The sequence below is a fragment of the Pristiophorus japonicus genome, chromosome 14 (genome assembly GCF_044704955.1).
Source record: "Pristiophorus japonicus isolate sPriJap1 chromosome 14, sPriJap1.hap1, whole genome shotgun sequence".
Taxonomy (NCBI): domain Eukaryota; kingdom Metazoa; phylum Chordata; class Chondrichthyes; family Pristiophoridae; genus Pristiophorus; species Pristiophorus japonicus.
The window spans coordinates 2,556,265-2,573,669 of NC_091990.1; the positions used below are offsets into that span (position 1 = coordinate 2,556,265).

General features: G+C 45.8%; 1 protein-coding gene across 4 annotated transcripts in view; it reads left to right on the forward strand.

The window, feature by feature from the left end:
* cd164l2 (CD164 sialomucin-like 2) overlaps window positions 1–17,405 on the forward strand; it is a 69,153-nt gene that overhangs the window by 14,582 nt on the left and 37,166 nt on the right. The gene's annotated exons all lie outside the window — the stretch shown is intronic.

Sequence of the window (17,405 nt, forward strand, 5' to 3'; positions counted from 1 at the left end):
AATTTTGAAGCGGAGATTTAGCAGAAGGACGGCCCTGTGGATGAACCCAGCCATGTGCTCCGATTGGTATCTCCAGTGGCAGCTGTACTTTGTATCTCCCATCAACAAATAACCGAGCAAGGATCTATCAGGACCAGTAAAGCTGCTGCAATTATCTGACTCATTCCTCGCCTGCCCATCTCGCCCTGACGGACAGCAACAACAGACTGGCTTTTAGAACTCTGCACTGTAACCAGTGTTGTTGACGTGTTAGATATTCTCTCTCTAACAATAGAGCTGAGATGTATTTGTACCGTCTAAAATTTGGAAATGTACTTTGGCAGAAAGACAGACTTGCATTTATATAGCGCCTTTCATAATCACTGGACATCTCAAAGTGTTTTATAGCCAATGAAGTACTTTTTGAAGTGTAGTCACTGTTGTAATGTGGGAAATGTAGCAGCCAATTTGTGCACAGCAAGCTCCCCCACACAGCAATCTGATGGCCAGGTCATTTGTTTTAGTGATGTTGATTGAGGGATAAATATTGGCCCCAGGTATCCGGGGATAACTCCCCTGCTCTTCGAAATAGTGCCATGGGATCTTTTATATCCACCTGAGAGAGCAGACGGGGCCTCGGTTTAACGTCTCATCTGAAAGACGGCACCTCCGACAGTGCGGCACTCCCTCAGCACTGCACTGGGAGTGTCAGCCTAGATTTTTGTGCTTTAATCTCCTGGAGTGGGACTTGAACCCACAACCTTCTGACTCGCGCAAGGGTGCTACCCCCTGAGCCACGGCTGATGCTTGATAAAGCGTAGCATCACCGATAAATTATTTCATTCATTTCTTTGGTGCCACAGATTTTGTGCTCTGTTGATTTGTGTGGAATAAGACAGTGACAATTTGGGGATGAATTAGTATTGAGGCTGCTAATTATAGGCTTCTTGTACTACTTAACTAACTCCAACCAAAACCCACTGGTTTACTTGCTCCAAATTCAGGTACATTACTGGAACATGTATTATGATGGTTCCTCTGGCTGGAGAGTCTAGAACCAGGGCTCACAGTCTCAGGATAAGGGGTCGGCCATTTAGGACTGAGATGAGGAGAAATTTCGTCACTGAGGGTGGTGAATCTTTGGAATTCTCTGCCCAGAAGGCTGTGGAGGCTCAGTCTTTGAGTATATTCAAGGCTGAGATTGATAGATTTTTGAATATTAAGGTCTTCCAGGGATATGGGGATCGGGCGGGAAAGTGGAGTTGAGGTCGAAGATCAGCCGTGATCTTATTGAATGGTGGAGCAGGCTAGAGGGGCCGAATGGCCGACTCCTAATTCTTATGTTCTTGTGGTGACCCGGTACTCACTTCTGCATTGCCCACATCAGTCCATGTGTCATCACCATAGACGGTCCCTCGAAACGAGGATGACTTGTTTCCACGCCAAAAAAAAGGACGAGTTCACAGGTGTTTCAATGAAGGACCCAAACTACATCCTGAATGTGCTGTACCCTGTAGTGGCATACCTCCACACTGCTCCCGGGGCTGCCACTTGCCGCTCCTTTTATGGCCCTGACCTGCCGCTGATGGTTTCTCACAGGTTGGGGCCACCATCTGTAGTAGCCTGTCTATTGGCCTCTATATTGGTTGAGCTGAATTTGCATGGCCAGGGGGGGTGATGAGGAATTCTTTGTCATCACTGCCGAATATAATTATTTGGAGAGGATATTTTGCCACAGGAGAGGCCAATGCTGTTGCTTTGACAGAGGTAGCTGACTCTCCAGCAATCCAGTAACTTAGCTGGTGCAGCAAATTCTTGGCCAATATGAATTTGTGGTATTCATATTAAATTAGTTCAGACATCCAAATGGCAACAGTTGTACATAATGGCTGTGAACTGTATTGATTGATATATTATTGCCTCCCTGTGTTCAACTCTCAACATATGAACGTCTGTCTGTCTCCGTCTTGTTGAAAAATATTTTCCAAAAACATTCCTAACCTATTGGGACCAAAAGTATAATTTAAAAAGATATCCCAATGGGCCGTGATTTGCGGTATCACTGAATATCGTCTGAGTCAGAAGGTTGTGGGTTCAAGTCCCGCTCCAGGGCCCTGAGCACATAAATCCAGGCTGACACTCCCAGTGCAGTACTGAGGGAGTGCTGCACTGCCGGAGGTGCCGTCTTTCAGAGGCCCTGTGTGCGCTCTCAGGTGGATGTAAAAGATCCCATGGTGCTATTTCGAAGAAGAGCAGGAGAGTCCTGGGGCTAATATTTATCCCTTTTTTAAAAAAAAACAGATTATCTGATCATTATCCCATTGCTGTTTGTGGGAGCTTGCTGTGTGTGAATTGGCTGCTGCGTTTCCCACATTGGTGGTTGTGAAAGTCGCTATAGAAATGCAAGTCTTTTTTCTTTTATACTTCAGATCTCTAAATCAGCAGAAGGACGTCATACATAGTTCAGACTAAATTATTAATTTAAATTTACTGCAAGAAGTACAATTTATGCAGCCGATAAATTGGAAACTAAGAATAACATACGGTAGCTTCACCAACACATGAAATTGTTATCTTCAGTCAACCTAACAAATACCGAGGGGTAGAAGTTATGCTGTTGTATCAAGCTCTGGTTAGACAGCATCTGGAGAAGTGTGCTCCGTTCTGAGCAGTGCAGATTCACCAGCGTGATACCGGGACTGGGGGTTAAATTGAGGAATAGGCTGCACAGACGAGGCTTGTATTCCCTTGAGTATAGAAGATTAAGAGGTGATATAATCATCTTAAACACCTCAATTAGAGGATTTGATAATAGAAACCTGGAAACCTAGAAATCTACAACGCACAAGGAGGCCATTTTGGCCCATCATGTCCGCGCCAGCAGACATGCTCTTGATTTTGACATTGCACAATTAACCGGATCTATTCTCTGACTCACCATTGTATACTGGGATACTGGGGATTCAAACAATCTCTGCATGCCAAGCCTCAGAAATAATAACTTCCCCCAGGAAAATGCTGCATAGGTTCATTTTTAAAGAAAGCTCCAGGGTATTGGCCCAGCTGCAAGTCTGTTCGTTTTTAAAAAAAAAGTATATGTAATATATATTCTGTCTTTTGGGTGTAAAACCAGGCAGAAGCTCACCAAAATTGAGTCGTTGTCTCCTCATGCCCCAGATCAGCACCCAAAGTGCCGCCATATTGGATTTGGTATCCCACTTGGTGTTTGAAAGGGTATTGCGCTCTCTCTGTCTCTCTGTCTCTCTCTCTGTCTCTCTCTCTGTCTCTCTCTCTCTGTCTCTCTCTCTCTCTGTCTCTCTCTCTCTCTGTCTCTCTCTCTCTCTGTCTCTCTCTCTCTCTGTCTCTCTCTCTCTCTGTCTCTCTCTCTCTCTGTCTCTCTCTCTCTCTGTCTCTCTCTCTCTCTCTGTCTCTCTCTCTCTCTGTCTCTCTCTCTCTCTGTCTCTCTCTCTCTCTGTCTCTCTCTCTCTCTGTCTCTCTCTCTCTCTGTCTCTCTCTCTCTCTGTCTCTCTCTCTCTCTGTCTCTCTCTCTCTCTGTCTCTCTCTCTCTCTGTCTCTCTCTCTCTCTGTCTCTCTCTCTCTCTGTCTCTCTCTCTCTCTGTCTCTCTCTCTCTCTGTCTCTCTCTCTCTCTGTCTCTCTCTCTCTCTGTCTCTCTCTCTCTCTGTCTCTCTCTCTCTCTGTCTCTCTCTCTCTCTCTCTCTCTCTCTGTCTCTCTGTCTCTCTGTCTCTCTGTCTCTCTGTCTCTCTCTCTGTCTCTCCCTCTCTCTGTCTCTCCCTCTCTCTGTCTCTCTCTCTCTGCCTCAAGCGCCCCTCACCTGTTTCAGACCCTTCTGAGATATCGGTGAGTAGCCGTGTTTGATTCGTTCATTCTTGGATCCCTCCAGCGGGAGCAGGCAATAGTATCACAAGGATCCTCATCTCCTTTTAGGCAAGTCCCTGGTTAGTCGTTGTCGGTTCCTGGTTTTTCTGTGTGTTGAGCAGTCTTGGAGGAGCTGCAGTCTTTGAGGATTGGCTTCAACACAATCTTCGAAGGTAGATCTGGTGCTTGGTCTGCCTTTGGGCTGGGATGAGGAGGGCACATGTGAGTGGCCTATACTCGAGTTTAGAGGAATGAGAGGTGTGAAACATACAAGATTCTGAGGCGGATTGACAGGGTAGATGCTGAGAGGTTGTTTCCCCCGGGCTGGAGAGTCTAGAACCAGGGGTCACAGTCTCAGGATAAGGGGTTGGCCATTTAGGACTGAGATGAGGAGAAACTTCTTCACTCAGAGGGTGGTGAATCTTTGGAATTCTCTGCCCCAGAGGGCTGTGGAGACTCAGTCGTTGAGTATATTCAAGGCTGAGATCGATAGATTTTTGGGGCACTAAGGGAAAGGGCGGGGGAGTGGGACTGGCTGAAGTGCTCTTGCAGAGAGCCGGCACGGGCTCGATGGGCCGAATGGACTCCTTCTGTGCTGTAACCGTTCTATGTTGGTTTGCCGTGGACAATTCCAACTGGGAAGTCACTGATGCACTCTGTGGCAAGATTTCTTCTTCAATGGCTACTCGGTGAAAGGAAAGAGCTGTGGGATTTCTCCAATGGCTGGACTTCCTCGGGGGCATTATTGAATGGCAGAGCAGGCTTGAAGTGCTGTGTGGCCTGCTCCAATTTCCTATGTTCTTGAGTGAAGGAGGCCTTAAATCATGTCCATCTTCAGGAAGTGTATACCTTACCTGAGAGAGTAGCATTGTCGGAATTGCACCCACGTGTCCCGGTGTGTTCCCCATGAATCACCAGCGATCGGAAGCACTTCCATTCCACGAATCGTGCATGTTTGGTGCTTCCTCCGTGGCTGCAGCAAGGGAGATGGAAGGCCGCTGATATCCACAGTGAGATGGCCGTGCTGTGTCACCTCGGAGCCCGGCCCTTGGCGGGGGGAGGGGAGGGGAGGGGGGGCGGCTTGAGGTTTGCAGTGTCTCGGTGCCAGCTTCGGGCAGTGTGGCACCAACAGAGGGGGGCGTGGGCATGGTGCCGGAGGCCCGCATGTGCCTCTCCCAGGACACCAGTGCTACTCTCCTTCGTGCTCTCCCATCCAGAGGAGATGCTGGGCTCGCAGAGTTAACATGGCAGTCGGAGCTCCTGCCCTCTTCTCTCCGCACTGCTGATGGTCAGCATGTCGTTTCGGGTTTTTCTGGATTTCTGAAGAAAATCAGACGTCCAGAATCCGGCAACCTCTGGTCGCATGTGGGTTAGGTCGGGTCAGTTTGGTCAAGGATTATTCCGAAAGGCTCAGACCGATTGCAGGTCTGTAATGCCCTGTGTTTATTTTTTTTAAATGTCCGGTTTTCGGACACTAATTCCGGACAACTCCATCTGCGATGCACAATATGTCCGGTTTTCGGACCTGTGTATGTGTATATACAACAGGGGCGGGGTCGTGGCCCGGGGAGGTACAGCAGAGCTGGTCTCCAGTCGTCCTGGTTAACCCTTGCCCACTGGACCAAGACCGTGTGGTGGCTGGTGTGCAACGGTCACCACATGTTAAACAATCCACGCACAGGAATCTTCCACCTCTTTTAAGATATAACTCATTACATAAGAACATAAGAAATAGGAGTAGGCCATAAGGCCCCTCGAGCCTGCTCCGCCATTCAATAAGATCATGGCTGATCCGATCATGGACTCAGCTCCACATTCCCTGCCCGCTCCCCATAACCCCTTATCCCCTTATCGTTTAAGAAACTGTCTATTTCTGTCTTAAATATATTCAATGTCCCAACTTCCACAGCTCTCTGAGACAGTGAATTCCACAGATTTACAACGCTCAGAAGAAATTTCTCCTCATCTCAGTTTTAAATGGGTGGTCCCTTATTCTAAGATTATGCCCCCTAGTTCTAGTCTCTCCCATCAGTGGAAAAATCCTCTTTGCATCCCCTTTCATAATCTTATACATTTCGATAAGATCACCTCTCATTCTTCTGAATTCCAATCAGAGGCCCAACCTCCTCCACCTCTCTTCATAAGTCAAACCCTCATCTCCGGAATCAACCTAGTGAACCTTCTCTGAACTGCCTCCAAAGCAAGTATATCCTTTCGTAAATATGGAAACCAAAACTGCACGCAGTATTCCAGGTGTGGCCTCACCAATACCCTGTAACTGTAGCAAGACTTCCCTGCTTTTATACTCCATCCCCTTTGCAATAAAGGCCAAGATACCATTGGCCTTCCTGATCACTTGCTGTACCTGCATACTATCCTTTTGTGATTCATGCACAAGTACCCCCAGGTCCCGCTGTACTGCAGCACTTTGCAATCTTTCTCCTTTTAAATAATAATTTGCTCTTTGATTTTTTTTTTCTGCCAAAGTGCATGACCTCACACTTTCCAACATTATACTCCATCTGCCAAATCTTTGCCCACTCACTTAGCCTGTCTGTCCTTTTGCAGATTTTTTTTGTCCTCCTCACACACTGCTTTTCCTCCCATCTTTGTATCATCAGCAAACTTGGCTACGTTACACTCGGTCCCTTCTTCCAAGTCGTTAATATAGATTGTAAATAGTTGGGGTCCCAGCACTGATCCCTGCAGCACCCCACTAGTTACAGATTGCCAACCAGAGAATGACTGTTTATCCTGACTCTTTATTTTTTGTAGTTAGCCAATTCTCTATCCATGCTAATATATTACCCCCAACCCTGTGAACTCTTACCTTGTAAAACCTGTGCACCCATCTTTTTTGGTGTGAAGTGAAGAGCAGAGCGTCGAAGATGTATTATAAGTCTGTAAAATTATCATTTGAGACAGATGTTTTCCACTGAATTGCAAGCCTCGGTTCTGATTGCACGCAGCCATTGATGTCCTTGGGAAGCACTCAGGCTCCTTACACCGCACTCTGCTGTAACACTCAAATGATCATGTACACTTCTTGAGCTGATAAAGCCGTATTTGCCACAGTTACAACCTAATCTGTTGGATTTTTGCAGCTTTAATGTAGTAATTCTGCTACTTGGGCGTTGTCTCGTTACCCTTCATTCTGCCTCTCCCTATAGCGGGGGACGGAGGTGCTGGATGGACCTTTGTGCTTTTGTTCACCGTAGATTTTTTTTGTTTCTGTTTCCCGTCTGTGTACATTTTTTTTTAATTGAAGAGTTGATTACAAATATAACTGCTGTGAAAACTATACGAAACAGACCTAAGAATTAGGAACAGGAGTAGGCCATACTGCTCCTCGAGCCTACTCCGCCACCATTCAATAAGATCATGGCTGATCTGATCTTGGCCTCGACTCCACTTTCCTGCCTGATCCCCATATCCCTTGGTTTCCCTTCATATTCAAAAATCTATTGCAGCCTTGAATATGCTCACAACTGAGTATCCACAGCTCTCTCGGGTAGAGAATTCCAAAGATTCATAACTGTAATGTATTTGTTTCACGGGTTCTTTGCTTAAGAATCCATAGTAACACATTGTTGTTCAGAACTGGTTGGTTTATTAGCAAAAGGTTTAACTATGACTGCACATTACCAGTTCAGGGACAAAGTGTGTTAAAAAGACAAGCCTGAAGACTCTGTGCCTCAATGCGAGGAGTATTTGTAATGAGGTGGACGAATTAACTGCGCAGGCAGCTATTAACGAATATGATCTAATTGGGATTACGGAGACGTGACTCCAGGGTGACCAAGGCTGGGAACACCACATCCAGGGGTATTCAATCAGGAAGGACGGACAGAAAGGAAAAGGAGGTGGGGTAGCGTTGCTGGTTAAAGAGGAAATTAATGCAATAGTAAGGAAGGACATTAGCTTGGATGATGTGGAATCTGTATGGGTGGAGCTGCAGAATACCAAAGGGCAGAAAACGCTAGTGGAAGTTGTGTACAGACCACCAAACAGTAGTAGTGAGGTTGGGGACAGCATCAGACAAGAAATTAGGGATGTGTGTAATCAAGGTACAGCAGTTATCATGGGTGACTTTAATCGACATATTGATTGGGCTAACCAAACTGGTAGCAATATGTGGAGGAGAATTTCCTGGAGTGTATTAGGGATGGTTTTCTAGACCAATATGTCGAGGAACCAACTCGAGAGCTGGCCATCCTAGACTGGGCAATGTGTAATGAGAAAGGACTAATTAGCAATCTTGTTGTGCAAAGCCCCTTAGAGAAGAGTGACCATAATATGGTAGAATTCTTTATTAAGATGGAGAGTGACACAGTTAATTCAGAGACTAGGGTCCTGAACTTAAGGAAAGGTAACTTCGATGATATGAGATGTGAATTGGCTAGAATAGACTAGCGAATGATACTTAAAGGGTTGATGGTGGATCGGCAATGGCAAACATTTAAACATCACATGGATGAACTTCAACAATTGTACATCCCTGTCTGAAGTAAAAATAAAACTGGGAAAGTGGCTCAACTGTGGCTAACAAGGGAAATTAGGGATAGTGTTAAATCCAAGGAAGAGTCATATAAATTGGCCAGAAAAAGCAGTAAACCTGAGGACTGGGAGAAATTTAGAATTCAGCAGAGAAGGACAATGGGTTTAATTCGGAGAGGGAAAATAGAGTACGAGAGGAAGCTTGCTGGGAGAATAAAAACTTACTGCAAAAGCTTCTATAGATATGTGAAGAGAAAAAGTTTAGTGAAGACAAACGTAGGTCCCTTGCAGTCAGATTCAGGTGAATTTATACTGGGGACCAAAGAAATGGCAGACCAGTTGAACAAATACTTTTGGCTCTGTCTTCACTAAGGAAGACACACACAACCTTCCGGAAATACTAGGGACCAAGGGTCTAGCGAGAAAGAGGAACTGAAGGAAATCCTTAATAGCCAGGAAATTGTGTTCGGGAAATTGATGGGATTGAAGGCCGATAAATCCCCAGGGCCTGATAGTCTGCATCCCAGAGTACTTAAGGAAGTGGCCCTAGAAATAGTGGATGCATTGGTGATCATTTTCCAACAGTCTATCGACTCTGGATCAGTTCCTATGGACTGGAGGGTAGCTAATGTAACACCACTTTTTAAAAAAGGAGGGAGAGAGAAAACGGGTAATTATAGACCGGTTAGCCTGACATCGGTAGTGGGGAAAATGTTGGAATCATTATTAAAGATGAAATAGCAGCGCATTTGGAAAGCAGTGACAGGATCGGTCCAAGTCAGCATGGATTTATGAAAGAGAAATCATGCTTGACAAATCTTCCAGAATTTTTTGAGGATGTAACTAGTAGAGTGGACAAGGAGAACCAGTGGATGTGGTGTATTTGGACTTTCAAAAGGCTTTTGACAAGGTCCCACACAAGAGATTAGTGTGCAAAATTAAAGCACATGGTATTGGGGTAATGTATTGATGTGGATAGAGAACTGGTTGGCAGACAGGAAGCAGAGAGTTGGATAAACGGATCCTTTTCAAAATGGCAGGCAGTGACTAGTGGGGTGCCGCAGGGCTCAGTGCTGGGACCCCAGCTATTTACAATATACATCAATGATTTAGATGAAGGAATTGAGTGTAATATTTCCAAGTTTGCAAATGACACTAAGCGATGTGAGCTGTAAGGAGGATGCTAAGAGGCTGCAGAGTGAATTGAACACATTAGGTGAGTGGGCAAATGCATGGCAGATGCAGTATAATGTGGATAAATGTGAGGTTATCCACTTTGGTGGCAAAAACAGGAAGGTGGAATATTATCTGAATGGTGTCAGATTACGAAAAGGGGAGGTGCAACGAGACCTGGGTGTCATGGTACATCAGTCATTGAAAGTTGGCATGCAGGTACAGCAGGCGGTGAAGAAAGCAAATGGTATGTTGGCCTTCATAGCTCGGGGATTTGAGTATAGGAGCAGGGAGGTCTTACTGCAGTTGTACAGGGCCTTGGTGAGGCCTCACATGGAATATTGTGTTCAGTTTTGGTCTCCTAATCTGAGGCAGGACATTCTTGCTATTGAGGGAGTGCAGCGAAGGTTCACCAGACTGATTCCTGGGATGGCAGGACTGACATATGAAAGACTGGATCGACTGGGCTTATATTCACTGGAATTTAAGAGAATGAGGGGGGATCTCATAGAAACATATAAAATTCTGACGGGATTGAACAGGTTAGATGCAGGAAGACTGTTCCCGATGTTGGGGAAGTCCAGAACCAGGGGTCACAGGATAAGGTGTAGGCCATTTAGGATCGAGATGAGGAGGAACTTCTTCACTTGAAGAGTTGTTAACCTGTGGAATTCCCTGCCGCAGAGAGTTGTTGATGCCAGTTCATTGGCTATATTCAAGAGGGAGTTAGATATGGCCCTTACGGCTAAAGGGATCAAGGGGTATGGAGAGAAAGCAGGAAAGGGGTACTGAGGTGAATGATCAGCCATGATCTTATTGAATGGTGGTGTAGGCTCGAAGGGCCGAATGGCCTACTCCTGCACCTATTTTCTATGTTTCATCCACCAGGCTCACAACCACCTGCCTCATTGTAATCTGCCAAACCAAACTGGCTGGGGTTTTATTGAATCTTGTGAACATCACGTGACTGGCTAATATACTCGCAACTCAACAGCTCTGCAAACCTGTGAGCATACTCACGGGTGCATATATTACAACAACCTTTTATATAAATCCAGGGAATTGAGAGTTTTCGAACCTGTTGAGCAAGAGCTTTGCTGCAACTGGAATGCATGAATATCTCTATCACCTGTTTGCTATTAACTGGCCACTGTACAGCAAGAGTGTTTACAATATGTAAGCTGATGCCTTGTTTGTTAAAATAGTTTATAGCATATCAGCATTGCGGACCTAATCCCGTGCAGTAACATCACATTACGTGAAATCTAATCTTCAGGGTGGTTAGATCGTTATCCTTCAGTCTCACATGACTGTTACCAAGCAACCAAGAGTAGTCCATTAATGTACTGTAAAATTTAGTGGACTCTTTTGTAGGACTTTTACCGGACTAAAAATAAGGCTGTAGACTCTGGATCATAGGAATGCGCAGGACTTGTTTGTAGGCAAAACAGTAAATAACTTTTTAAAATCATTTCAAACTCTGTGTGTGGTTTCAACAACAGCAACAACTTGTGTTTATATAGCACCTTTAACATGGTGAAACATCCCAAGGTGCATCACAGGAGTGTTATGAGACAACTTTGACACTGAGCCGCAGAAATAGAAAATTAGCGCAGGCTTGGTCAAAGTGGTCGGTTTTAAGAAGCGTCTTGAAGGAGGAAAGAGAGGTAGAGAGGTTTAGGGAGGGAGTTCGAGGTTGGGGCCCAGGCAACAGAAGGCACGGCCACCGATGGTGGAGCGATTATAATCAGGGATGCTCAGGAGGGCAGAATTAGAGGAGTGCAGACATCTAGGTTTTGGGGCTGGAGGAGATTGGAGATAGGGGATACATTGTAAGATAAATTGACCCATACTTGGCCATATCTGTCCCAGGTAGACATGTTACAAGTTACCTGTATCTAATTTTCAGATTGTGAAGATCAGTAATAATGAAAAAGGTGAACTTTTTGAGGAGAATTGCCTTCATTTTGAAAACTTTGCCTTGTAATTTAATTTCAAAACTAGCTTTTTCTTCTTTGATCTTCTCGCCTACCCTTTTGTTTTGTTAACCTGTCAGTTTGTAAGCTTTGGTCCATGTTTTGCAGAAACCCCACACACAATGGTTATAGTGTGAACTGAGGTTTCATGTCTGCAAAAGATCTTTTGTAAATCTGCGCTTTGCGTGCAGGGTAAACAGGCAATCCATTGTTCAGTAACTAATGCAATCGCGTTGGTTCACATTTATGCTTTTATAAGCTTTGCTTACCGAAGTTACCGGTTAACCAATTTCTCCGATTGTAGCAGGGGCAACGGAAATAGCTTTTTGTCAAGATTTTATTAGAAGTTACTGTCCTTGTGCTCTGCCCCTAACTTAGTATCTTTTTTTTTATAAAGGCCCAGATTTTGCAGCAGGAATAACAGAGGGTATCTGCGCTCGCCATTACTCGAATCGTAGAGTGGTTACAGTGCGGAAGGCCATTCGGCCCATCGAGCTCGTGCCGACTCTCTGCTTGTCCCTTTCCCCGGAGCCCTGCAAATTGGTTTCCTTCAGATACTTATCCAACTCCCTTTTTGAAAGTCTGCCTCCACCACCCTCTCAGGCAGCGCATTCCAGATCCTAACCACTCGCTGCGTAAAAACGTTTTTCCTCATGTCGCCTTTGGTTCTTCTGCCAATCCCCTTAAATCTGTGTCCTCTGGTTCCCGACCCTTCCACCAATGGGAACAGTTTCTCTCGATCTACTCTGTCCAGACCCCTCATGATTTTGAACACCTCGATCAAATCTCCTCTCAACCTTCTCTGCTCCAAGGAGAACAACCCCAGCTTCTCCAGTCTATCCCCGTCACTGAAGTCCCTCATCCCTGGAACCATTCTCGTAAATCTTTTCTACACCCTCTCTAAGGCCTTCACATCCTTCCTAAAGTGTGGTGCCCAGAATTGGACACAATACTCCAGTTGGGACCGAACCAGTGTTTTATACAGGTTCATTATGGAGTTAAATGCGGGAAATGGCAGAGACTTTGAACAAATGTTTTGTATCGGTCTTCACTGTAGAAGACACTATCCATTATTGGGATGTTTTTAATCAAGGAGCTATAGGGAGGGAGGAACTTAAAACTATCACTAAAGAAGTAGTACTCGGTAAAATAATGCGAGTAAAGGCAGACAGGTCCCCTGGACCTGATGGCTTACATCCCAGGGTCTTAAATGAAGTGGCTGCAGGGATTGTGGATGCATTGGTTGTAATCTACCAAAATTCCCTGGATTCTGGGGAGGTCCCAGCGGATTGAAAAACCACAAATGTAACGCCCTTATTTTTTAAAAACGAGGGAGACAGAAAGCAGGAACCTATAGACCAGTTAGCCTAGCATCTGTGGTTGGGAAAATGTTGGAGTCCATTATTAAAGAAGCAGTAGCAGGACATTTGGAAAAGCATAATTTGGTCAGGCAGAGTCAGCATGGATTTATGAAGGGGAAGTCATGTTTGACAAATTTGCTGGAATTCTTTGAGGATGTAATGAACAGGGTGGATAAAGGGGAAACAGTGGATGTGGTGTATTTGGACTTCCAGAAGGCATTTGACAAGGTGTCACATAAAAGGTTACTGCACAAGATAAAAGTTCACGGGGTTGGGGGTAATATATTATCGTGGATCGAGGATTGGCTAACTAACAGAAAACAGAGAGTCGGGATAAATGGGTCATTTTCCGGTTGGCGAACAGTAACTAGTGAGATGCCACAGGGATCAGTGCTGGGGCCTCAACTATTTACAATCTATAGTAATGGCTTGGATGAAGGGACTGAGTGTAATGTAGCCAAATTTGCTGATGATACAAAGATGGGTGGGAAAGCAAATTGTGAGGGGGACACACAATTTGGCAGATGGAGTATAATGTGGGAAAATGTGAGGTTATCCACTTTGGCAGAAAAAGTAAAAAAGCAAATTAATATTTAAATGGAGAAAAATTACATATTTTGCAGTACAGAGGGACCTGGGGGTCCTTGTGCATGAAACACAAAAAGTGAGTATGTAGGTACAGCAAGTAATCAGGAAGGCAAATGGAATATTGGCCTTTATTGCAAGGGGGATGGAGTATAAAAGCAGAGAAGTCCTGCTACAACTGTATAGGGTATTGGTGAGGTCACACCTGGAATACTGCGTACAGTTTTGCATTGGAGACAATTCATAGAAGGTTCACTAAGTTGATTCTGAAAATTAGGGAGTTGACTTATGAGGATAGGTTGTACCTATACACATTGGAGTTCAGAAGAATGAGAGGTGATCGTTTTGAAACATATAAGATAATGCGGGGGCTCGACAAGGCAGATGCAGGTGAGGATATTTCCACTCCTAGGGGAAACTAGACCTACGGAGCATAGTCTCAGAATATGGGGCCACCCATTCAACACTGAGATGAGGAGGAATTTCTTCTGAGGGTTGTAAATCTGTGGAGTTCTCCCTCCCAGAGAGCTGTGGAGGTTGGGTCATTGAATATATTTAAGGCGGAGATAGACAGATTTTTGAGGAATATGGGAGTCGAGGGTTATGGGGAACGGGCAGGGAAGTGGAGTTGAGGCCAAGATCAGATCAGCCATGATCTTATTGAATGGCGGAGCAGGCTCGAGGGGCCGAATGGCCGACTCCGGCTCCTGTTTCTTCTCTGGAAGTTGCTGTCCCAAGTTGCGCTGTTCTCCACAAGCTCCGTTACACCGTTACCTCTCCGAGAGACCTGGCATTGCAACACGTGAAGAACGTGAAGTTGCTCTACTTGTCCATCAATGCTCCTGTTGAGCTACACAGCCACGCAGTGGTCTGGAGCTCCTGTGCAGGCTGCTTAGCGGCTTCGCAATGGAAAAACCGCATATGTGCAGAAATTTGCCTAGGCCGCGTAGCCCGTTAAAGGCGCACCCAAAAATAAATTTTAGGGAACATTGTTACCCAATAAACATGCCAGAAAACATTGGGGCTTGTCCATTCAAGTGTAAGTACATTTTTAACTGTGCTAAGTCTTAATTACTGCCAAACAACCTCTCTAGCCCTGAAAATTAACTTTCACGAGTGTGGAGTCTCATTCCTTCAGATTTTAGTTATTGTTGAAGATTTATTTAAGAGAGTATTTTTTTCCTGTCTCTCTCATATCTCGCTCCTAATCCCATCTTTCTTTCCATCTCTCTTTTGCTTTCTGTACATGATTTTGCATTGTATTAAATATTTTAACGGGCACTTTCTAGTTTAGACTCTGTGGCCGCTATCTCGCCAATTGTAGCGAGACTGGGATGGCCAGAGTAGAAAGCCGCCTCAAACCCCGCTTCCTTCAACCTGCCTCCTCCAAGTGATTTTGCCCTGATTGAGCATGTTGAGCCTGTCCTGCAAGGTTCCCGGCCAATTAAAAGGGAGTGGGTCTGATAATGACATTTGATGACTCTTCATCAGCCGGTTTCCTTAAAGGGACCGTGTCTACATTGATTTTGACAGTTGTGCTGTCAGTGTTCTACAGCATTGAGGTGCTGCAAACACTGCCAATCACGGCTCAGAGGCTCTCCTGCACCCAGGCTCTCCCATCATTCCCTCTATCAGCTTATGGAGGGAGTCACAGTATGCAGGGAAGTTCTCTTCTCTCCCAGTGTGTGGAAGAGACCTCCCCAGGACACCAGGCAGCCTGATTGCACAGTGTACAGGGGGCACAAGCAGGGATGTGGTCAGGAGGACCAGGCTGCAGTGGTGCAAACCCTTCAATAATCTCTCGATCATGAAACATTACAGCAAAGTTACACTCAACCTCATCCTGCTGTGCCACTCATCACATCCCCATCACTCTGCCTTCCCTACCTTACTACTGCACATCCTTACTCAACCAACTTGCCTTGCACCTCCACCCATCCCTCTCCATCTATATTATCACTTCCCCATCTCACTAACCACCCCTCACACTCGCCCTCATCCTAGTGCAATCATACTAACTAACAACACACAAGAGTAGGCACTTGGGTGTTTTATCCAATGTTCATGTAAAGTTTCTGTTAATGTGTTGTCAAATGTTGAAACCTTTATTTTCAACACTTTGCCGCCTTGGACAGATTTGTGTGCACCTTTGGAAGTGGCTTAGTGAGTTTGTGAATGGTGAGACTTGAGGGTACCCCCACCCCCCCCTCCTCCCCCAATGATGAGTGTGGAAGGAATGGTTTGGGCATTGTCGGGATGCTTTATGGTGCCAGTATGGTGTGGTGCCAACCTGACGTATCACGTGGCAGCCAGGGTGTACAGTGTTAAGTGAAATAAATGTGGCCATGGTGAGGCCTTCCCTGGCGTCCCGGGCAGCAATGTGGTCGGGTGATGATGCCCTGTGTCCTGTGCAGCATCAGGTGATTGCGGAGAAGGTTGTTGGTGATGCTGGTGTTGGGGCTGATCGTGGTGGGATTCTAAGGACCATGGGGAGATTTTTTTTTTTTTTTTTAAAAGGACACTGATGCTGAAGGAGTAATGGCAGGTGAGGTTGAGAGAACAGAAGCGATCGGTCAATGGTGAGAGAGGTTGCTCCAAAGAGGTGACACTGGATCGAGAGTTTGCTCCAAACACTTGCTGGCTGCATAAAGTTGAATCTGTCTTCTAAATGCAGTTATCAACTGCTTCTAACCTTAAAGTGAACACCTATGCAATGGGAGCTTTCATAGACCATTTGCAGCTTTAAAATCTGGTAAAATGGTAAGTACATGGTAAAATCCTTTTTTTACTTTTAACTCGCTTACCCACTGCTTGGTGTCGGGTCTGTTCGGGAATGACAGAACCGACACTTGGGGAAGGTTTGTAGCGGGATACCGACCTGCTGTCAATCTTTTTGATTTTGACAGCGGACCCTCCAAACCCGCAGTCGCAGGGCTGGTAAGATTCCGGCCTGCGTGTCTCGGTGACGATTCATCAGTCTGATTGGTTGAGGAAACACGTTGTTGCTTGCTTTGCTCACCCAGGTCCCCTGTAGAGGGCGCCGCGTCGTTTCAGTCTCCTGATTACGGTAAGTTGCTGCACAAAAGCCCACGGAAACTCTGTGGGCAGCTGTCGGTGTGAAGAATGGCCGAGCATCGCTCGTTCACCGCAAACTACGAGCCAATATCCAGGCCAAAATCTCTCATTTTAAAGTTGTGGTGAAATCGCGTGCATGAACCAAAGTTGCTTTTATATTTGCATGTGACCTGCATTACAGCATAACTTGCATTTTATGTTAGTGCTACTGATTTCCTCAAATGTGAGCTCACTCAGCTGGATGACCAATATAAAACTGTCTGAATTGCTACAACTAGTGAACTGGAAGACCTATTTATTTTTAAAGAGTCTTCCAGGCCAGTGGTGGTTGTGCTTTTCCACTAAATTTGCAGCTGACCTCTGCTCTTAGCTGGCATTCACATCTCGCCCAATTTTTATTCATTCCTGGGATGTGGGCATCGCTGGCACAAGGCCGGCATTTATTGCCCATCCCTGAGAAGGTGGTGGTGGTGAGCCGCTGCCTTGAGCCGCTGCAGTCCGTGTGGTGAAGGTGCTCCCACAGTGCTGTTGGGGAGGGAAACATAATAAGGACACCCTCAAAGCCTCCCTGGTAAAGTGCGAATCACCACTGATACCTGGGAGTCCCTGGCCGAAGACCGCTCTAGGTGGAGAAAGTGCATCCGGGAGGGCGTTGAGCTCTTCGAATCTCAACGCCGCGAGCATGAAGAGGTCGGGCATACGCAGCGGAAGGAGCGTGCGGCAAATCAGTCTTATGTATGTAAACCTGTAAATACCATGTCTTACCACCAGAGGGCTTATCCCCTGGAGTCCCAACAGATCCCACAATCCCTTGGGAGCACCTGTATATAAGGAGGCCTCCTCACAGGCTGGAGAGGCACTCTGAGATCTGTAATAAAGGA